This window comes from Betta splendens, chromosome 4 (genome assembly GCF_900634795.4).
Source record: "Betta splendens chromosome 4, fBetSpl5.4, whole genome shotgun sequence".
NCBI classification, from domain to species: domain Eukaryota; kingdom Metazoa; phylum Chordata; class Actinopteri; order Anabantiformes; family Osphronemidae; genus Betta; species Betta splendens.
In genome coordinates, this window is record NC_040884.2 from 10,854,676 (window position 1) to 10,877,892 (window position 23,217).

Consider the following 23,217-nt stretch of genomic DNA (forward strand, 5'->3'; position numbering starts at 1 on the left):
CAGTACTTTTGGGGAGGTAGCAAGCTTAGAGACGCTGCTTTATAACATATTAAATTGTGTTAACTGTGCATTTACTATATCATTGCTGGGCTTTCACAGTTCAAACCCAGCACCTCGAAGGACATGCCTTTGAACTGCCAGGGATCTATCATGATTTAAAGCAGTAATTCTGGGCTGCTTTCAGCAGTTTTACCAACTCCATGTGGCCTCTGGTTCTTACCTTTCTGCAGCTGAATGTTGAGTTTGCGCCCTTTGTTTTTTATGTATAAGCTGGTGTATGAGTTTGCTCTACCTTTGCACTGCAGAGAGGGGGTGGGTGCCAATGAGGTCCTGGAGACCGAGATGTGAGGTAATGTACACTTTCGACCCGTGTCCTCGTAGCTACATGGGCAACACAAAATGAAGGTGTAATTAATTTGTTAATAATTTTAATCATGTTTTGCAATTTGCCTTGTCACACGTAGTACCACTCTTACAAATCTTGATATAGTTGTAAGACAGAAAAAGGAAACAAGCTTACTTGTTATTAAATCCAGGTTACAGCCCATTTCTGGATGGTCTCTGTCTCTTAGCTGCCGAAAGCTTTGGCTGAAGCAAAGAAAGACAGAGACTCTGGTTTAAAATGTTTATTGGATACTATCACGGAGGTTAATTTATGACTACACTCAGTGCTATTCACAACATAGCAAAACATGTTGGAAAATATGTCAACAATAACTTAGACAGGAAATTGATAAAATAAAATGAGGCAGATTAAACACACACACACACACACACACACACACACACACACACACACACACACACACACACACACAAACACTGTGTTTATTGTTATTACATTGTTGCCAAATAATAGTTCAGGTTAAGAGGTCAACATCTATCCCAGATATTTGTCAGCATTTATTGTACCACACACAAGTCATGTGGCTTCACAAGGGGCCAAAAGCACTGTGTGTGTCTGGATACCAAAAATGCCAATTCCTTTTTCCAGACCCTTTTATCACCCCAGTAGTGAAGTAATGTTTATTCCACCCAAATGACAACCTCAACTCCCACAAAACATTTAATACTTCATTCACTTAAGCTTTACAGACTGACGAAAAATAACTGATTGAATGTTGATTTGCATGCACTGTTACACTTTCTCACATACAGCGTAGTGCCATCACTTTAATAATCAGGCTCTACGCAAGCTTGATTGAATTACCCCATCAATGTATGATTAGATTCATTTAGATTAAATGATTCAAAATATTTAGCCATGCAAAACAATTCATGATGATTAGACTATCATTACTATTTAAATAGTTGCTCTGTGCAGAACATAATCAAGACAAGGAGGAAGGGAATGAGAGAAAAAGAGAAAGAAGGCTGCAAAGGAGGAAAATTTATGACTAAGACTGAAGAGTTAGCAGGTATCCAGGCAATTTCTTACTGTGGAAAATCAAATTATTATTTTACTCATTCGTGCTCATTGAGGACAGGAATAGCTTTATTTGTAGGTAGAGAGAGAGAGACTTAGGATAATATATTTTTCTACCACAAGGAATGACTGCGAGTACTTAATGAGATTACAGAAATTAGTGTACTGTAGGTGGTTTTCACTAGCCACTCACAAAAGATTATATTTTACAGTGCTGCTGTGTGGTTATACGTTTTTCCCTACAGTTTGGGCTGTAATGTTTACTGTCACTACAGCTACCAACACTACGCATAAATGTCTGAATACACATTGAATTTGTTGTGAACCTGGGTTCTGACCACTTTTCTTTCACATTCAAATGCTGAGCAGCATGATACTGTAGAATAAATAAATAGATTTATTTATTTTTTTTAAATAGATAAATTAAATTTGCTTAGCCCTTTGCACCTTTTTCAGTTTAATGCTTATTATTTTCCCAGTTGTTAGGTTTTATTATTTTTAGGTTATTTATTCTAAAATATGTAATTCTTTGGTTAAACCTTTTTTACTTCATTTAAATTCACACATTGTATTGAAATATAAATCTACTTTGAAAATGCATGATGACACAGTAAAATACATGATATGTGATGGACAAAAGCAGAAGCTACAAGCACTACAAAAAGTATATTGTATGTTGTGAATCAGGTGGCCTTGCAGCTTGGTAGGTTACTCCAGGTGTGTCCTTGAATAAGACTAGCTCCCCTGCCTTGGTCCAGGGGATCATTTTCGTCGTGACATTGTAACAAATGTGATAATGACAAATTAAGGCTTTCTTTCTTTTTATTTTCTTTTACGAGACAATAGGAAAGGGCGATGATAACAGAACAACCTTCTGGGCTACATTCAGCATATAAACAAAAATGCAAACAACTAAAGAGATTTTTTTAGCTTTTGTAAAATGAATGGTTGTTGGTTAATACCTTGTTACCCCCACCTATTTGTGAAACTCAGTGGGCAGGTACTATTTTATTATTAATAATGATGAGTTAAAAAAGAAAAGAATAACAAAAAATATTCCTCAAATATAAGACTCCTTGAATCATACAACATTGAATGGGAACTTCTCTCAATTAGAAAATCACTTATAAACAATAGTGATTTTCTAATTGAGAAAAATTCCCATTCAATGTTTTTGGAAAAAATAGAAGTAGCTAAAGTAATACTAGAGAGAATACATCGGGTGACAAACACAACTTCACTAACTATAGACCTGTTTCTCTTCTACCACAATTTTCTAAAATTCTAGAAAAGCTATTCAATAACAGACTGGATAATTTCATAGATAAATGCAAACTTCTCTCTGACAGTCAGTATGGATTCAGAACTGACCAGTCAACTACATTAGCACTAACGGTTTTCAAACAGTAGAAGACATTACCAACTCCATAGACAGGAAGATATTCATTGATCTAAGAAAAGCTTTTGATACAATAAGCCATGAAATTCAGGGAGTTAATATTGAAATAGTCTCTGAAATTAAGTTTTGGGGAGGGATAATAGATGACAGAATCTCCTGGAAACCTCACTTCAAACATGTTCATGTAAAACTGTCTAAAAGTATTTTAATTAAAACCAGTAAAAAAAGTAAACACTTTTAGAGCCAGACATCTCTTCATACACTGTTTGCTCAATGATTTTGCCATATTTAAACTACTGTGTTGAGAATTGGGGAAACACATACAAGAGCATACTACAGCCTCTGTTCATTCTTCAAAAAATAGCCACAAGAAAAGTTTTTAATGCAGGATACCATGACCATACCAACCCACTTTTTGTGCAATCTAAAATGTTAAAATTACTTACTAACCTGGTGGAGTCAAAATATGAAACAGGTTGGGCAAAGACTTAAAAAATGCCTTAACATGCCTCAAATGTAAGTCCTCAACATTATGCCCACTTTGTTCCTGGCATGTATATGTACAGTAGATGTCAAAGGCATTAGGAAGGTAAAATTGGTATTATTTAAAATAATTGATTTAATCTGCTTACATATATGTTGTTCAAACTTCCTTACTTGTTACTTAATGGCCCAAATATTTAAGTTTGCAAAATGAAAGAAAAGGAAATAAGTTTGTACAGTAAATAGAGTGGCATTGTAATAAAGTTAACTTTAAGCTTGGATAAAGACCAGCATCGAGCCTAGAGAAGCACTGTAACTTTCAAGCTTCTGTCCATCCCTCTCTCTCTTTCACTGTACGCCTGTCATAAGGCAGGTCTCAGAAAATGACAGGGTGCTGTCTGAGATAATCCAGACCAGGGACTACTATTTTCTAAAAGAAATGCAGTTATTGCCTTCTTGGAGCTTAAGATGAGAAATAGCAGCATTTTATTAAACACTCACAAACACTTTTATGGCAATGCAATCTTAGCAATCCCTTTAAAAAAGAGAAACTTTTACTTTTAAACTCCCACCCTCTGCCTTTTTTCAATAAATACATCAGTGAGCTCCTTGGAGCTTTATTTAAGCTCTCGGGCTATCTAGATGCAAAAAGATCAGATGTATGCCTACATAGCACAAGTACAATCTCCATCTGTTTTTAAGGCACCAAGTGCCTGAAAAAGCTGACTGACTGCTGATGTGTCCTTGGGAAAAAATGGTATAAAATTATAAACCATTGATAAAATTCATGTATGTAAGACACTTAACTACCAATAAGGTTTGGACTAAAATTGATTGAAAGTATATGTGTGACAAAGACATAGGCATTAGTCGATTGTTACTAGACACATTTACAGCAGTACATTCAATGTGTCCCTCTTCACCCCAGACATCAGGAACAGAGGTTCAACAATTCAACCAAATGCAGCCACTCTAAAAGCATTGACATAATTGACAGCACAAAGTGGACACTGACAGTGATATCATAGAATCATCTCAAATGCTTAATAGGTGCAAACAGGGGCATGAACTAAATAAAGATTAAAGATCTTGGACATAGAAGTCTCTGAAGATGAAACATAAAGCAGCTGTATGAACTATAGGAATTAGCATTATTTAGGTTTTTGAAAAGTATGATTATTTTTAAATGTAATGCACTGTCACCCTAAAAACTCACTGTGTAAGTAGTTTTGTAGATCCTTCTCAATTATTGTACTTTGAAAAGAGAAAAAAAACAGACAGTCAAGACAACAGTCTGAATTGTTTAATGGCTTTACTTTATCTTGTGGCTGGTTAACATGATTTGAAATATGATTTCAGGAGGGCCATCTGCTGTACATTAATGTAATCACAACTCATTTATGAATGTCTATTATGTCCACAGTTTCAATACAATACTTACAATCAAAACTAGTCAAAGAATGAGACGCTCATTAAGCTAAGCATGCATTTGTGTAAGGTGTGCATTTGTGGCAAATCTGAACTGCTATTTACAAGTGTGCAATCGATAAGGTCAAGAAAGAAAGAAAGAAAAAGAGGAATATGGAAGAAAATATGCAACAACTCTAAGCTGGAACACACGCGAAAGGGTCTGTCCAGCAGCTGCCCCCCGGATCTAGTTCAGTGAAGCAAAATACTGCTGCTGGCTTGTCTACAGTTTGTTGTTTGCTGTCTGGTTATGTGGACTGTCTGTCCCCTGTGGCCCTGGTCTAGACACTAATGACAGCATGCTGAGTCTAATGTCTCTCATCCTAGCATACAGGATGGAGCTGGGCCAAGCAATTAACATCATTTCACTGACCAGACACGAAGCTTGAGCATGTCTAAAGTTAATTGAAGGCTCTGATAGCTGTTAGAGAAAACTTTAGCTGAAATGTATTGAAGATGCAGACTGTAAATACATTGCATCGAGTGCATTCTACTGTCAAAACACTTGTATTTGTTTTGTGCCATTTATTACTTTTATACACTGACTCAGGATGACTGCATGTCACAGCTTCTATGAGACACAGTCACACAAGGTCAAAGCTAAATATAGTTTCCTTAAACTTATAAACAGCAATGGGATTAGGGTCCAAAAGCAATGACATGTAGCAATCTTCAATGGCACCCATCGTTTCCCAGATGTCATTCAATTTCATCTCCCTGCTATGTCATTTCAGCTTATTCCCCTACCTCCCTCTTTCAGCACTAGTAGTAGTAGTCACATTCACCTTGGTGATGTGCCAGAGCCTTGGCATGCAGTAGGAATCTTTGTTATACACAAGCTTTTAGTTTGATTACATCTGGCCATTTTATTTGTCCTTTACTTTTTTTCTTAAATGACCATAAACTGGGCAAGCATTGCTCCTCTTTTTCCCTCTTATTGACCTTTCTCATCAGGTAAAAATAATTAAAGGGATGCGGTCTTCTAGACTGGATGGCAGTGCAGCGCAGAATAGAAGGTTACTTTTTTTTATTATCTGTGCAGTCAAGAGCAAAGCTATATATAATCGCATATGTTTTTCTTCCTACTGAGGACATGCAAGCTGTACGTGGACGCTGGATTGGGTTGAAATATGTTGTCTTAGCAGTTAGTGCCATTGAATAAAAAACAATGTTTGTAGTTTTACATATAGAAAGAGATGAAAAACAAAGCCAGAGAGAACATCCGCTGAGCTTTAAGTTGCAGGACCCAGATAGCAAGGTAACATTGATTCACAATGTTGAAATTGGATCAGAATAATCATTTGGTTGAAGTTGAAATTTCAACAGTACATAATATAGATTCAATGTTGATAACCCATTGCTTTTTCAATGTTGAAAAGGCAAACATTTAATCAATGTTGAAAAGACACTGTTGTTTCAGTGTTGAAAACAAACTTCAAATCAAAAAAATCAATCACAACAGGGTTTTTTTTAATATAGAAATGAGAAGCAACGTTGATACTCCAGTGCATTTTCAACAATGGGGATAAAGGGACCTGGGAAAAATAGATTTTTTCTATTTTTATATCAATGCAGATGAACAAGATTAAACCTTGTACTTTGGTATAAACCATTTTAAGGTAAGGTTCTATATGCCCTGTATGAAAAATTATGACTGATGGACTTTTAGCACTGACGTACTACAGGAAATGTGTTCATATCAACTAGACTTTGCAAGAGCCAGGAAAGACTCTTATACACTTAGTTTAATAAAATATTATTAAACAAAATATTATTTTACTATTATATTAGTCTTGCTAGCATTAGCTATAGTATTGCTTTTGCCATAGCAACTGCACCACCAGTAGCAAGTTATTATTAACACTAACTTAGCAGGGTATAGCTAACTTAACTTGACCAACATTTATTAGCTGTTTCTGAAATTTAGTGATTGAGTGTGTGCATATTATAATTATTGTATTTTTTTAGTAATTATTGTTTAGCTAATTTAATTTACCTGAATAATATTTGTAATATTGAAATATGCCACTTTTCTTGTTAAGGCAATGCTAAATTAGAGGGAGGGTATTTTTTAGTGGCTTAGTGATTGCGGGTCTTGATTGCTTGGTACTTAGGGATAAATCATGTCTGTATCTGCCTTAACAAATTTAATGATTAATTTTATTGTGTGCATTTATTAACTGGTAATAGCTGCATTCATGGTGATTTATATCAAATTAGTAATTATTGAACTTGTAATTGTTATGTGTCAGGTTTTCGTTCTTGGTTTCATTTTGAAAGGACTTTTCTGTTTTTGATTCCAGTTTCCGGTTTTATTTTGTAAGCACTTCCGTTTCTTGTCACACCACAGCAGTTCCCGCTTCACTCCCGGTCCTCATTACACACACCTGTTTTGTATCAGTAATCAACTTCTTGCATTTAACCACCACCTGTCGCCTTAGTTCTCCGCCAGATCGTCGTACGTATGTCAGTCAGTACCTACTAGCGTTTCACCGTCCTACCTGTTTGCGTCTCGACCCCGCTTCGCGTTCCTGACTCCCGATTCCTGCCTGCTCCTTACCGGTACCGTAAACCTTATCAATCCTGTTGCCGAACCCTTGCCTGTCCCTGGACTTGTTTTTTGCCTGCGTCTGTTGTACCTCAACCTGAGATAAAGTGTGTTTGACCTGGACCGTCTGTCATAAAGAGTTCTGCATTAAAGCCGTAAATTTCATCCTCTGTCTGACGTCTCGGTGCTGTGCATGTGGGTCCGTTCTCTGCCGCTTCGTGACATTATGTTTTATGAATCATGTACAATACACCCAAATGTGCAAATGGTTTAACAAAGTCTTTTCAGAAACAAAAGGGTTAAAAAGCACTGAGTCAGATATCAAGACTCTTAAAGTCTTAGCAAGCTGACAGTTTTGAGATGTATATATATGATAAGTGATGATCTGAAATAATAGAGAAACAAATTTGATAAAAATGTGATGATATAAACAAGCATAAATGATAAAACATGCAGAACTTAAAGGGCCCATATCATGCAAAATCCACTTTTTAGACATTTTGGAGTGTCCCTATGACTCTATGGGTCACATATACACACACTGAGCACGGTAGAAATGCATTTCCTGCTTTTTTCACATTTTGAAAACGTAAATTTTCTCATCCAATGAAAACAGCCACGACCTACTCTGAGGCCCTGTCCCAGTTGTCGTCACACTGGTTGAAAGTTCTCCTTGCAAATCCTGAACCACCACCCCCACAATGATCCCGAACCAAAACTGGACTTCCGCCATTTCCCCCCTCTCACTCACCGTGAACAGACCAGCACGGCAGCGCCCAAGTCCTCCCATAGAAATAGTTCAGTTCTTAGGTGTTCTAACCAACACCAAAGTCTCTTCACTTTACCAAGGGATCAACAAGTGAGGACTTTGTGGGTCACTTTTATTTTTAACGGACCGGTGCCAGAAACACTGCCTCAGCATTTATACGTATGTGCATTTCAAACGAGGGTGCGTACAATGCTGGATTTGTTTCACGGCTCCTGTTGGAAAAAAGGACCTATTCCTAAAGTCCGTCATCCACTCACTGAAGTAAGTACATGCTTGATATTTATAATGTTTTAAAATGTTAGTTTGTCCGTTTAAAATGTAGTAACCTATGTGTGAGTCAAGTTACTAGCTAGCACACACCTGTGTGGAGAAAAGCCAATAGCTATCGGCATTGAGCGGCTACGGGCAGGGAGCGGTGGGTCTAGCGTCTGTCCTTTTTCTGTAATCACATACACCTGTGGGGAACAGCTGATCTTTATCGCCCTTCCAGCGGTGAGAGACAGGAAGCGGTGGATCTAGCTCGCTGTAGTAAGTTTGTGCTTGATACTTGTGATATCTAAATATGTTAGTTGGGTCTGTTTAAAATGCAGTAACCCACATGTGAGACAAGCTAATCGCTAGCGTCGCTAACGGCTACAGTGAGTCAACTGAGCCTTTGTCCCTTTCAAATGTGCTACTCTGAGTTGGTGCAACCACACACCTGTGTGGGGAACAGCTAATAGCGATGGGCCTTCGATTGGCGACAGGCAGGAAGCGGTGGATCGAGCTTTTGTCCTGTTGACGTGCTGCCGCTCCTGTTTGTGTGTTGCGTTAGCCGTTAGCATGCCTTTAGGCCTTTGCACTTTAGAGCTACAGCTGGTCGATCGCTACAAAAAGAACCTGCAGATGAACGCGGTTATGTTTATTACCCCGTCCTGTCCAGCCTAAATCAACTTGTGATTTGGGGTTATGTCATTGTTCTATCAAATTCTAACATGATTAGTTGGAATGATTACTGTGTTGTGTTTCAAGCTTAGTTGCTAATTAGTCACATCTCTACAATACCTGCTGCTTATCTGGTCAGTTACCGATAGCTTGTACCATAGCCATTATATTTGTAGGACCAATACAATTTACAGTAAATGTAACAGTCTTTTCTATACTGTAGGAGGGCAAATCCCAGTTGCCCACATGCAAGGAGGCTGTCAAACAGAGAAATCACTGCAGACTGTTGGTACACAGACATCTGCTGCCCAGCTCAGGAGTGAAGGTATGTAAGTTTGTATGTACCAACAGTAAGATAGGTAATAGAAGAATTGGTATATACTGTTTAGATTTTATATTTGAATTGTAACAACTGTTTATCTGTTGTTTTAGCACAGACAGGCCTGTCCTCTTGTTTGGTTTAATTTTTTGTCTGGTATTGTGTGTTCTTACATTAGAGAAGGTTTTGACCTACATAATAATTAACATTTCACTAATCTACAATTCTGATTGCACTACCTTTTGTTTTGATGAGGTGATGGTGAGGACAGCCACAGCTTCCATCTGGTAGAGGACTGCTTCCGCTCAGTCTTCCAAATAGTGATGAGAACAAGGATCACCACATCTCCCTGTTTACCCTACTTTCATGCATTTCGTCTGCAAGGCCCTGCAAAAGCTTCTCCTTCGTCCTCAAACCCCCAGACTTCTTAATTAACTCAGTAACCTATACATTGCACATTGGAGTGTGAAGGTAACAGTTTGTTCTAGCTTTGGAGTAGTGGTGTATTTTTTTGGTTTACAATAAAGTTGGCTTTAACTATTTCAGTATATGTATTTCACTGAACTCTGTTTCTGAAGGGAAAACACTTTTATTTAGGAAATCATAGTATTGAAATTACATGTTTTTCTCTTTCTAATATGGTAAGCTATAAAGTTGAAGCGGCCATAAATAAAACGCATATAAATTATATATAAATAAAGTTAAAAAAATTCTTAATGAGTGTTGCACTCACAAAAAACACATTTTTACTCAAACGGTAAAGGAGTTATTCTACAGGTGGTCTACATCAATCATACTATGAGTGTTTTAGTGTTTTATCCATCAGGAAACTGCCTTCATCTACAACCCAAGCATGAAGAGATGGCAACTCAGATTCTTCACCCCAGGAATCCTCAGCACCAGCTCACTAGCCTCTGTAGACTAGATACCTGTAACAACTTTAGATACAGAGACATATTACTGTCAAATTTATCATGAATGACAAAAAACATAATTGAAAGCAGTAAAAATACGTTAGGTCAATATATAATTTGAACCAATGCTTTTTGTACCCAGGAAGGTCATGCAGTGATTGCTCTAAATATTAATGCACATTTTTTAAATAAAATTGTCAGAGCAGCAGCACAAGTAAGACAAAAACAGTGAAATGTGTAAATGTAAAATGTATTTATATTATTTCAGCTATGCTCTCAAACTTATTTATTTGTATAATGTAAGCTAAAGTAGTGTTTTCTATTAACGAGAGTTTTCCAGGTAAGTCGTGTTGTGAATATTGAAGCTGCACACGCCATTTAGCATTCGCATTAGCAACCGCTAGTCGCTTTGCAAATTACATAAATCAATTAAATTGAAGTAAATGCGACATTACCAATGAGACACATCTTGCATCAGCCGAAATGTGGTGACTTCAACAGCCTCCTCTTCAGCTTCAGGGTCAGATTCGGGATCGTAGACGTATGGTTCTACTACGCTACGAACCAGCTGACTAATGTCGTGCAGTTCTGTAGTGGGTCTTCTTCTTCTGTGGAGGATTGCGGTGGATTGCATTCTCAATGTCGCACTACTGCCACCTATTGTATCCTAACCGTGCGGGGGCTCGTATCCATGGAGCCAATTTAAAAAAAAAACAACAAGAAAAAAGGTATGCGCTTCCGCACAGAGGTGTGGTGAGCAGCTTCGCTTGCGACACGCCCAGAAAACACAGCGTTTGCTGATGGAGAGTGAAAACCACACATTGACAGGGGCAGTGTGGACGATCTAAAGGGTTTTATGGGATGAAAATTTACAGAGACCTTACTGAGACATTAAAGTCTAATATTTTTTAGAATGAAAAGCATGATATGACTCCTTTAATTCTTAATCATTTTGCTTTTTTATTGCTTTCTGTTTCTGGTGCACCCAGAGAAAAACAGTGTTTAGGCAATGTTGAGTTAATCTTGATTTCCCATTTCTTTCTCTTACAGTGAGTTGCAGCACTGAAGCTGACTTCTTCCGATACGAGAGTTTTCGATTAAGCCTTCCATTTATTTTACATTGTACCATTTGCCCAACAATGTATATTACTTATTTGGTTTAGAAGTTAATCTGTTCTACTGCTTCTTTACTCTCGTTCTTGCAGGTTGTAGAGCTGCATGAAACCTTAGGTGTCTCATGATTTTTCTTTAATTACTTAAAGTTGTGGGACTCTACAGTATGTCAACTTTTACAGGGTTGTACTTGACAAAACACATCTCCGTCTGTTAAATACATATAGAGGATCAGTACATTAAGGGTGTTTATTGTTTTTTTGCGTTTACTCTAGGCGAATCGTCAGCAGACAATTGCTTCTCCACTATGTCTGTCTCTTCCACTGAAGAACTGCTTTTGAAGACACAAGGATGATGTGGAACGTTTGGTAAATTTGTCAGAAACCTGAAGGACCAATGTGTGCTATATAAAATACAGCCATTTTTGTCACCACTTAATTTGAAATAAACCCTTAAATCATAAATATAATCTTAAACAATGAATTGTCAAACCGAACATAAAACTTCACATGAATATTTTAAAATTAAAATATGTTGCATAAAATGACGGTTTTAGACATGGGCGACCGGGTGGTGGCGAAATCACAATCTCGCCTTGCATAGTTACGATCGCAGGAGGGTGTTCTGGGCGCATAGTCACGGTCGGTGGGCATTGTCGCTATAGGGCTATAAAAGATAGGTTAAGTGATCTTCACAGGACAATGTGTAACTTTTCTCAAACTGAAGAAGCTTCATGAACATGTATGTGGTAAAACTTTGCTACTCTAAAGAAGCAAAGTTTTTGTTGTTGTCTTACTTTTGGATGGTTGTAAAAACTGTCATTACATTTAGTGTTAATCAATATAAGTGGAGTAATAAGTATGTACAGGTATATTATGTACAATTAAAAAATATTCATGTGGTTTATTAATGTTTGGCTAAAGGGTGTTTTATTCAAACTGATATTGCTTTTAAAGTATAAAGTTGGATAGGATCCTGCTGTACATAAAGCAGGATTAGCTGGGTAATCTTTCGACATTTATTTAACTATAAATCAATAATTGATTTATAGTTAAACCAGTGTTGATTTTACCTTGGGTTTTCATCTATTTTCTGATGTTGAAACAACGTTATTTCAGGGTGCAAAACTGATGAAAAATCAATGACGATCCGCAACCTTGATTCAATAATTATTTAGTTAAGGTAAAAACATTGATCCATCCATCCATCCATCCATCCATCCATCCATCCATTTTCTACCGCTTTTCCTATTTGGGTCAAGGGGGCAGAGAGGCTGGAGCCTATCACAATTTTGATTCAATGTTTATTCAGCGTTAGTCTGCTATCTAGGTTCTATTTATTCAGACTAAATCAATTCCCACATTTGGTTTTTTAACTGAAAGGCACTACTTGGATTCCTAGGGGGGCCCCCTTTGTTTTACACATTCGCCATCTTAAGAAGATGCCAAGGGAGTAAAGAAAGAAGGAAGCAAGTGGTACATGCATAAACATTTAATATTAATAAAATCAACAATGACAGCAACTGTGACAAGAAAATAAACAAATGCAGCTTAAAAGTCCTTCCGAGCAGTTCATTGTCCCTTCTACCTAAAGTACCTACAGGGCGGTCAATGGACAGGAAGGCTTTAGCTAGCATGCTAAAGTAGCCATGAATAGCTGCTTTTGTTACGTGTACAGGGCAATCACTGGCGCACCACGAGGGGCATGCTGAGCCACTTCAGCGAAACTGGTGATTCACTTACAGTAGGGAGAGATATGCACACATCAGGTTTTTTCCTTAGTTGAAGAGATTTATTGATAAAAAATAGTACACAAAAGTTAAAGGTAGCTGTTCATCACATAATGTAAATAAAGTGGAAGGACAATGGTCCAATCTCACTGGGCTCACTTTTCTGGTGTCTATCCAGTTGACAAACAACAATTCACGGCACCTTTTTCTGTAGGGTAGGGAAGGGAAAATGAGGGAATCCTGGTGTTAAAAATCAAAATGATCAGATGTTGAAGCCATTTATGGGATCGGAGTCATCAAAGCTTTATTGATAGCATCGTAATTGTGTTGTCTTTACAAGGCAAAGTCATCCATCATGAGGTCAGACTGGCAGACCCCAGGTCAATTAAACACCCAAATTGAGACTCAAATTAAGTAATTAAGATAAGAATGTTGGGCTAAAAGACAATAAATGAATGAAAATTAGTAAAGACTTGAGGAGGGTTGGCAAATGTAGTTTGTGTTAATATTGTCAACCTGTAAAGATAAAGATTAGCACTGATGCAGATGTGCAGATAAATTATATTATTTTTATATATTGTTACATAAGGCTCATGTTTGTGTTTGGTTTGTGGAAGGATAAATTACTCTAGACACAGGTAAAGGATCCAGTAAGGAGTCAGCTCTTCCTACTTGCTCTGTTCACTCAGTACTCCTTTGTTGCTTCCTTAGCGCATTTTCCTCCTCTTAAAATGAAAAAATAAAAAAATAAAATGACAACAGGTTAAATTATAAGATGACTGTTTTAGCTAAATTAAAAATTAGCATTTATTCCATCATGATTTGGCTGAGTTTTTTCTCCCCCTCTCCTCTATCTCTCCTTTGGCTTTTAATCTAATTACCTTCGAGAACAAATTAGAGCCTCCAAGCTAGAGGCTAGTGACAAAGCCACCTTGCGATTGCTCCTGCTCAATTAATCAGGTCTTGCCTTTAGTCTGGCAGTGCTGCTGGCAATATGAAGTGATGATATCAGGTTTAGAGGGAAAAAAGACACATTTGCAGTCATATTTTTCTCTCACTCTCCAAGCACACAGCTTTTTTGTATGTATATGTGTGGGGATGGGCAGGTATATAAAGTATTCAAATAGTGCATTGTGTCTATGGGAGGGTGTGCAGAGACACTTTAGTTGTAATTCCCCACGGTCTCCCCTCACCTTCCATTTTTCTCTGTCTTTCACTAAAATGTCAAATGCATCCAAATAGATCTATATATTTCTTTATGGAAAAAAATCTACCCTTTTAAAATGCTGGGATATCTTTGGCAACACATAGTAATGACACAGAGAGACTCTGTTCCCATTTATGTTTTAGAGTTGGCATGGGGGCATAAAAGTATAATCACTAATCTACCTTAGGAGACCTTAACTCACCCTGTCTATTACCCTTTTTTTACTATGCTGTATTAAAATTAATCAGTGAAGCAGTCACACCAGCCTTTAATTATATGTTACCTGAGGTTCTAGGTGCCTCAAAGGCCAACATTACAAATGCCTATTACAAACCATCCCCTGGCCTATAGAATCTTTTCTATAAGTACCCTGCCCAAAGGAATTGTGCCCCATAAGAAGTTATGCATAAAGAGGGTGTGGACTGTAGAATATATATGTGTGTGTGTGTGTGTGTGTGTGTGTGTGTGTGAATGCAAAGTAATGCAAAGTAAATGCTAACATATTAATGTCACAATATGATATCATTGAATTTGAAATCTGAAACTAATAATTTGTCATCAGAGCAATTGTGAATGATTGTATTCTCATATTTTAATACACAACTCACTTCAACAGAATTGTATTTCTAACACTAGTAAACTGGCAAATCAGTGTTAGACTAGTCAATGTGGCTTATTAGAGTGAACTTTACAACTTCTCGATCATTTTAGAGTCTTGAAATAATGTTTTACTATTGCACGTTAACAAATGCCAGCATTGAAAATACGAGGAATAATTACTTTTTAAAATGTAAATTTTATGCAGTCAATTCCCTAAAGATGGCTACTGCTTTCCCAATAGACTTTTGAATGTTGAGGGGTCAGAGTCTCCTTTTGACTGGATAAGGAAGGTTCTGAGTGACAGCAGAGAAGAAAGACAGTCTAAATATACATTCACCTCTCCCTTTCTTTATCTCACGATCACTGAGCCTGTCCTTCCCCCTTCTGTAAAAGCCTTCCATTTCTGCCTCCCCTGAGTGCTTTTAGCACTCTGTTGATCCCTTGGTAACCAGTGAATTGGGGGAACACTACTTTTAAGCAAGGTACTTGTTCCTAGTTTTCACTTTCTCATTTTGTCCCTATACTGTCCTACTCCCTTCAATCTCTCTTTTATTGTCACACCTGCAGATAGCAGAGAGCCACAAACTATGGCTGGTTGAACGGTTAGCAACATGGCCATGAAAACTGCAGTGCTTGAGTATTTTATAGTCATGAAAGAGAGACGCAAAAAGAGAATGAGGCAGAGCAGAAAAGTGCAGAGTCTTGTTCAAGTCTGATTGACACACCAGAAATATGAGTGGAACAAGAAGAGAGAAGATGGCTGGGAGGGATGTAACAGCTGTCCGCTCAAAATGGAAAATACACACACACACACACAAACACGCACAATATCTCATCTTTACCCTCAAACAGGTCTTCAAACTTGTAAAAAAACAAACAGCCGTACTTCGATGTAACCGCAAGGACACACACACACACACACACACACACACACACACACACACACACACACACACACACACACACACACACACACACACACAAATTCTTGTACTTACTTTCTTCAAAGTGAAGACTACCATTGACATAATGCTTTCCCTAGCCCCTTACCCTGACCCTAACCATCACAACTAAAGGTAGACATCTAACCCTTGCTCTAATCTGAAGCTCTGAAGCAATTCTAAACGTATCATCTATAACCTTTGCCCTAAAATCACATCTTTAACCTCAAACGGGCCTTCAAAGCAGAGGACCGGCCAAAATGTCCTCACTGTGAAAAACATCACTTTGTTAGGGAAATACGTTTTTCTGTTCTGTTCTCAATACACACGCACATTCTCACTCATTGAAAACAAGTGACTAAGAGTTAAAGATTGTTTGTAGAAGAGTTGTTATTCTCTATCTATCACTGACCTAAAGACATGTTACACCATTAGGCAAATAAAACATGTAGCTGTCACAGTTTGACTCATTATCCACTTTTCCCATCATAAACATTCCACTTACCATTATTAAACCCAAAGTGTCCTTTGATTATATTGGACATGAATGTTGCATCCACTAACACAGACTCACACGTCACACCATTTTTTATACCCCACCAGCCCTAAGGCTAAGGTAATAAAACAACTTTTGTCACAATCATGACAATTATGAGCTACTTATTGTTTGTATGTCCCTCCTTTGTGTGCATTAGCAGCAGGGGAACATTGCAGATGAGTGATGAGTTAAATAAGAAAAAAAAGGGAAATGTCAAGCAATTTTATCATTTAGAAGATAATACTGGGGCATACTTATGTAAAATAGTATAAATAAGTATTCATTGAAAACAATTGAGAAATAATTATAAACTTGTGTCTGGGAGATTCCACTATTTTTTCTTTACTTTTTTTTTCGATATCAAAAAGGCTAAATAACAAAAAGGTCCCAAGTGGAGTAGGAGCATGTGGTTTATGTTTGTTTTCTCTAATATATACTGTACAGTATGTTCTCAATTAGCCTGTCTATTTTTTTGCCACAAATTGATTTTATGAACTGAATTCCCAAGTGGGTCAGGTTAATGTAACCCAACAACACAATCACTCTTAAATCTACAGAATATAAAGCATGTTGTTTTTTTGTTGTGGAAGAAAATATATTGAATATATTGTTCATAAAGGTTTGGCATTTGATGTAGATCTGCATGAAGCTAATAACAGGAACAGACTGCTTCCTGATGCTGTTAAGCAAATTAGATCAGAGACCTGAAGCTTTATTTGTCCAAATCAGGATAAACAGCGACAAGATGCGGAAGGGTGGAGCAAAGAGATGGACATTGCTGTTTATGGGCTGTCATTTGTTAAAGCAAACCCCCATCCATCTGACACAGTCTTTGTTTCTTCTCCTCTCACTGCCATTGGTGTATGGTACTCATCATCTAGGGCCTGAGCTGATCTTTCAGTGACACAGCTGCCTTTTCCTTTGCTCACTGACTTGGTAAATTGTGCTTTAATTAAATTTGGCTCACTAATTATGAAGGCTTAAATCAATCACCAGGTCAATAAGAAAAGCCCAAACCTCACAACTGAAACAGAAAACACTCTTGTGCCAGAGGTTAAAGACTACTCACAAGCTCTGAGAATAAAGCTGTTCGAATACAGTACAACTTCAAAACAGGTGCAGATCTATAATTTATCATGCAACTATAGAAAAAGGTTTAAGAGAGATATGACTTTTGTAGATCCATAATTCTGAATAGATAAGTCTATTAGTTGAGCCCCACAGAGCAAAGGTTCCAGCTGAATCGTGGGTCTTAACCATGCATTAAAAGGAGTTAAGACTTTTCATAGATTAATCATCATTTTGAACATATTAAGTGGGAGGACAGTCTGCATTCCACTGTTCAGAATGTTTAATCCATCTTTCAACATGAAGGTCAATGAATAAATGACACTGAAATAATGGCAGAATTTCAAAGACAGCACCATGGTTCAAATGAGTTAAGGCTGCACTGGTAAAGAATATATGCAGAGCAGGCTCTCACAAAGCAATTATCTAATTTCTTTAAACTGTTTAACCACATTGTGACCATAAACTCTTGATGAACTGCACATGAAAAGCAGGGAAAGTGGGAGAATGATTGGCTGGGTTTCACAGAATTTCTTCACAGACATATTCTTGTAGCGTTAAAGGTGATTCCCCTGCTATATCCAATCTATGATTGTAAGCAGTATTCAGTGTCAAATTCTTTCAAAAGCTTACAGACAGTATAATTTGAAGACAGCATGATTTGCAATTGTTGACTGGTGAGCATGTGTATGTACAGTAAAGTATGTATAATGTATGAAGTAAACAAAATATGATACTGCACCCTAAAAAATGCTGGGTTAAAAAATAAACCAACCATAACCCAGCTGCCGGGTCACAATTGGATAGAACACACGTTGGGTTGTTTTGACCAAAGTGCTGGGTTACAATATTTTAACCCAGCATAATGGGTTGTTTTTGTGACCCAACATAGTGAGTCAAATAAATCCAACCATTAGGTTCATTATTACCCATACATTGGGTTATTTTATTCGACCCAACCTGGGGCCCGTTTCAGGAGGGATGTTATGTTGAAACTCTGAGTTTGTTAACCCCGAAATGAGGAAATCTCAGTTTTCGGTTTCAGAAAGGGAGGCAAGTTAAACCCGTAAAGCGGGGTAAGTTAAACCCGTTTCAAGAAGAGAGGTAATTGAAACTCAGAGTCAGTTACTATGGCAATTTACTCTGTGAACCTAACCTGGTTGGGAGCAGGTTTTGTTCAGGAAACCTGCAAGATTCTTTGTGTTGCGTTACGATGTTTTGCAAACAGTAATTTTTTTTATAACATTGGAGATGCTGAGCACATTAGTAAAGCCAATGTACAGTATGTAGAAAGGTTCGACCTCAAGCGCTTTCCTTGCCACAAGCTCCTCTAAGCCATTAAAGAGGAGTTGCAAAGGATTGCAGGTATGTGGTATTTAATTCGTTCAGTAAGGCTAATCTGAAAAATGATGATCAGTGACCTCTGGAAATAAACTAATAAATGTGCAGGTACACTGACTCCTCTTTGTAATGGTCAAAGGCTACATCACCATACTGTATCTGACATGTATCATTTTTACACCACCAAGATCATATGTGATGCTGCACATATTATCACAAACGTGGAGGCCAAGTGGCCCAGCTTTGGCCATGACTGATGAATATATCATGACTCAACCCTAAGTAACAGGCTGCACTGTGGTAAGTACATGTATGCCCTATACACTTATTTCAATGCATGCACTACACACTCACAGGAGCATTTCTATGCAGCACTAAAGTAATGTGAACTTTCTTATAGGAGAGATTGAAGGCTTTCTGCTTGGAGATAGGGGTCACCCTGCCAGCCCACACTACTGACCCCTTACCCAGAACCCGAAGCAGGCCCCCAGCTTTAATATGGCACACTGCAGAACAAGAGCCCAGGTGGAAATGACCATAGACCTGTTGAAAGCACGTCTTCAGTGACTACATCACATCAGGGTAACACCTGAGAGGTCCTGTGACATTATTGTGGCATGTGTTGTTCTCCACAACATTGCAATTATTAGAGGGGAGCAACACCCTGCCCCACAAATACAAGACCCTGAGGAAGAATCCTTCCATCAATGTTTTCTGCAGGGTGGATGGAGAATTAGAGATGTGACTTCTTAATCAACCATCACCACCACCAATAAAAGAAACTGAATAAATGCAAATCATAATTTATTTGGTTGTCTTCATTTCCTACAAATACAAAGGCAATTGTTAGATTTTATGATTCTTCCAATAATTCATACAATTCACCTTTAACTATACACTCACCTCCAGCTTTTGCTTGAGAATTTCAATTTCTAGATCTGTCTTTTCAGTCCAACTATGACTATTTTCTTGATAAGATGTACTAAGGTACTAAGTAGAACTATGAAGGAATGGTGATGTACCAATTTGAGGAAGAGGAATTATTGTAGATCAAATTTCAGCTATTGATGTCCATTCAATGTACAGTATGATATTTTATTGATGAATAACTCTAAAAATATGCAGTAAAAAAGGGTGATATTTTATGTGGTAGTAGTATGTGGAATACTAAGTAGAACTGTCAAGAAATGGTGATGTACCATTTTGAGCAGCTTATTTTATTGAAGGTCAAAATTCAGCTATTGATGTCAACTAACCTTACTGTACAATGGTTTATTGATGGATAACTCTAAAACTATACAGTAAAAGCATGTAGGATGGTATGATGTACCAATTTGAAGAAGTCCTTTTATTCAAATCCTAGTTTTAGAATAGAGCCCAATTCCCTTTTTATATTTTTCATCAGTTCTTAAACATTCACTGTAAATTCCATAATTTCTTAAATTTGCTTCGTCTCCTTACGACATTAATCCTAATATCGCCTCAGTTGCTCATTAGAATGAGTGTCTCCGCTCTTCTCAGTGATCGCAAAACTGTTACCGTAACTATCGCACGAATCGCGCACGTCGAATATAGCGACGGCTCATTTGACAACCGAAAAGCAAACAGCGGCTCATTTGACCGCGGATAAACACCCAGGAAGCACGAACTTTCAATGCAGCAAAACATTACAAAACATTAGCGTAACCATATCGATTTTACGGTGCTCTTGAGTCATTGTTGATTTAACGATAAACTACCGAAAACTAGAGAAAAACTGGATAAGCCCCATTTTCATACATCGATACAAAATATGTCAAAGAGAAAAGACGTGTCTGCAATACTTAAAAGCTGTGACCAGTAGAAGAACCTGTGTGTTCTGCTATTTATACTTTGACATAAACGCCTTCCCATCAGGTTAATCCATCAACGTTTGACTAAGCATTTTAACATTTATTATGCCGATAAGCTGAAACAGATGAGCTGATGTGCTGGCTAGCTAATGTTAGCAAAGTCATTTTTTAGCTATCTATCGCTTTCTAATGCAAATATTATTAAAAGGACATTCAGAGTGGGACAGCAACTAAGTAGAAACTAAATAACTAATAAGGCCAAATAACTGTAGAATATAAAATTACATCGTTTTTAGACGGTTAGACTAAATAATACCTAGTCAGTGTTAGCTAACTGATTCTAGCTAATAAAATAATACTGTAGAAGTGTGTAAAAAGAAAATAAAAACCAGTAGCTGCATAAAATGTATTCAATGTAAGTATTAATTAGTGTTAAGAATAGAAATTACGATTTTATGAATATTTTACCTACTATTGCTCTGTGTTCTGTCCAGTCACCTCTTACAACCGCAGGAGTCAGAAGATGTCTGTAGAAAGTTTGAGAAAGATGGAATAGCAGGAAAATATTTGACCCATACACTGGGTCACATTAACACAAATAGGAGTTTAGATTGTCTAAAGGCATTTGACCTACTCGTAAACATCCCAACAATATGTATACAGTTTTTCAAATAACCCAGCACTTTTTAGTGTGTGAAGAAATTAAGTGTCAACATGAATGTTTTTGTGTTTGGGCATTGTCACAAACCATCTGTTTGTCAAAACCAAATGATGGACCATTACACATACATGGAATAAATAAGTATCTCAGAATTTCATAAACAATTTTAGAACATTTTATTATTTACAGATTAATCACAGCATAACCTACCTGGGAGCTTTGGTTCTGAATACATAACACATTTTCAATTGCTTTTAGTAATGTATATGATATATAAAGTGCTAATACATAACAAATAGAAATGTAGTTATTTTTTTGCATCTTACATTCTTCATGAATTCAACAGTAATATGTCTGTGTGCGTCTTAAATCGTTGCAGGTATCTACTGTAGCCTAGAGAAGTTTCTCAGCTGGTGGTGGAGATTTCTATGTCATCCCATCATGTGTGGTCTTGTGGATCAGGGCAGTGTTTCCTGAGGAACAAGGCACCTATGTTGGACTTAGACCACCTGTGAAATAACTAAAGTACTGTTTTTGAGTAGAAATATATTGCTGTTTTTTTGGTGAATAAACGCTAAAATATTAAAAAACATTATTCTTTTTACCCTCATAAAAAAGAGGCTTAGTGAAACAGCAATAGTCAAAGCCAACTTTATTGTAAACCAATGCACCAGCATTATAATGCTGGATAAGTTACCTTCACAGTCTCAATGTGCAGGTGGAGTAGCCTAAAGGATTAATAAGGGTAGGATTTATAGTTATTCTGAAAGCATGGTTTCTGGAGCGAAACAGCTACAGTCATGGGCAGTTGGCTGGGGAGATGTGAGGATCTTTGTTGTACTCATCATGTTTTGGAAGACATTTTAATCGGAAACTGTGCGGCAGCGGTACAGCTTGAGGATGCAGCTGTTAACCTTGACACCATTCTAGAAGGTATAGAGAACAGAATTGTAAATTAATTAAATGTTAAAAATGACTAATAAAATTAATCAACCTGAATGTGTATCGAAAACCAGTACTGATGATATCTACTGTTCACGGAGCAGAGCCTGAAGACACCTGCCAGCATGGGGACAAGGTATCGAAACAATACGTGGCTGTCTTGCAACCAAGCATTGTCCGTGAGTACATCCTCAAGAAGTGTGGCGTTGACTTGGCTGACAGAATGACCAGTTACTCTGGCCTGAGTGCTCAAACTAATAAGTGGACAGTGTGCATGCTAATGCACTTCATAGATCTGGCTTTCATAGATCTGGTACATCAAAGAAGAGCATCCTGCAGTTCCTTGAGTTCTGTATTGAAGTGGCAAAGACACTCTTCAAAAGCCGAATCAAAACAAGGGAAAAAATGTCCAGTGGTGGCAGTACCCCACGTCTCAGTCCGCAGAAGAGCAAGACCACATCTCCCAGAGTTGATCAGCCTGAAGAACACAGCACGCTGAATAGCAGCAGGCTGCACTGGGAGAAGTCAAATGCGTTGTGTGACCTGCAAGGTGTTCTTGTGATGCATATAATAAAGACGACATTCCATCAAATTAAATTTTGACAGCTCTAGGTCAAAGGTCACCTGGCACTTTTACCTGGCTCCTTTGCCCTCAGGTCAAAGGCCACCTGCACTTTAACCCCTAAAGGTCAGAGGGTAGTCAGGTCAAAGGGTACCTGCCCCTTCACCTGGTCCCTTCGCCCTCTTAGGTCAAAGATCACTTGCACTCTAACCCCTAAAGGTCAGAGGGTAGATCACCTGCCTCTTCACCCTCACCTATGACCTGGCCTTCACCAGGTGAAAGGTTACAGATGGAGCAGCAAATCTTTGCTGCCTCGTTCCTGCAGGAATTCTGGCTGATCTCTGCATTACATTTGCATGACTTAGGCACCATCTCACCAAGCCCCCTTGTACCAGTCACGACCCCCCCACTGTGATGTACATGTACTGCATAGT

General features: G+C 37.7%; 3 long non-coding RNA genes across 4 annotated transcripts; 1 reads left to right on the plus strand and 2 right to left on the minus strand.

The window, feature by feature from the left end:
- Positions 1–6: 6 nt before the first annotated feature.
- Positions 7–21,345, minus strand: LOC114853812 (uncharacterized). 2 transcript variants are annotated; one of them, XR_003785650.3, is made up of 3 exons: positions 21,091–21,345; positions 521–588; positions 7–381 (listed from the first exon to the last, which is right to left on the minus strand). It is a non-coding gene; the product is annotated as an uncharacterized LOC114853812 (long non-coding RNA). The 2 variants fall into 2 exon arrangements; XR_008694541.1 differs by having other exon boundaries at positions 21,087–21,345.
- LOC129604016 (uncharacterized) lies at positions 7,847–9,876 on the plus strand. The gene is made up of 3 exons (XR_008694540.1): positions 7,847–8,353; positions 9,240–9,341; positions 9,591–9,876. It is a non-coding gene; the product is annotated as an uncharacterized LOC129604016 (long non-coding RNA).
- Positions 9,905–11,184, minus strand: LOC129604015 (uncharacterized). Its single transcript, XR_008694539.1, has 2 exons — positions 10,705–11,184; positions 9,905–10,273 (listed from the first exon to the last, which is right to left on the minus strand). It is a non-coding gene; the product is annotated as an uncharacterized LOC129604015 (long non-coding RNA).
- Positions 21,346–23,217: the final 1,872 nt, after the last annotated feature.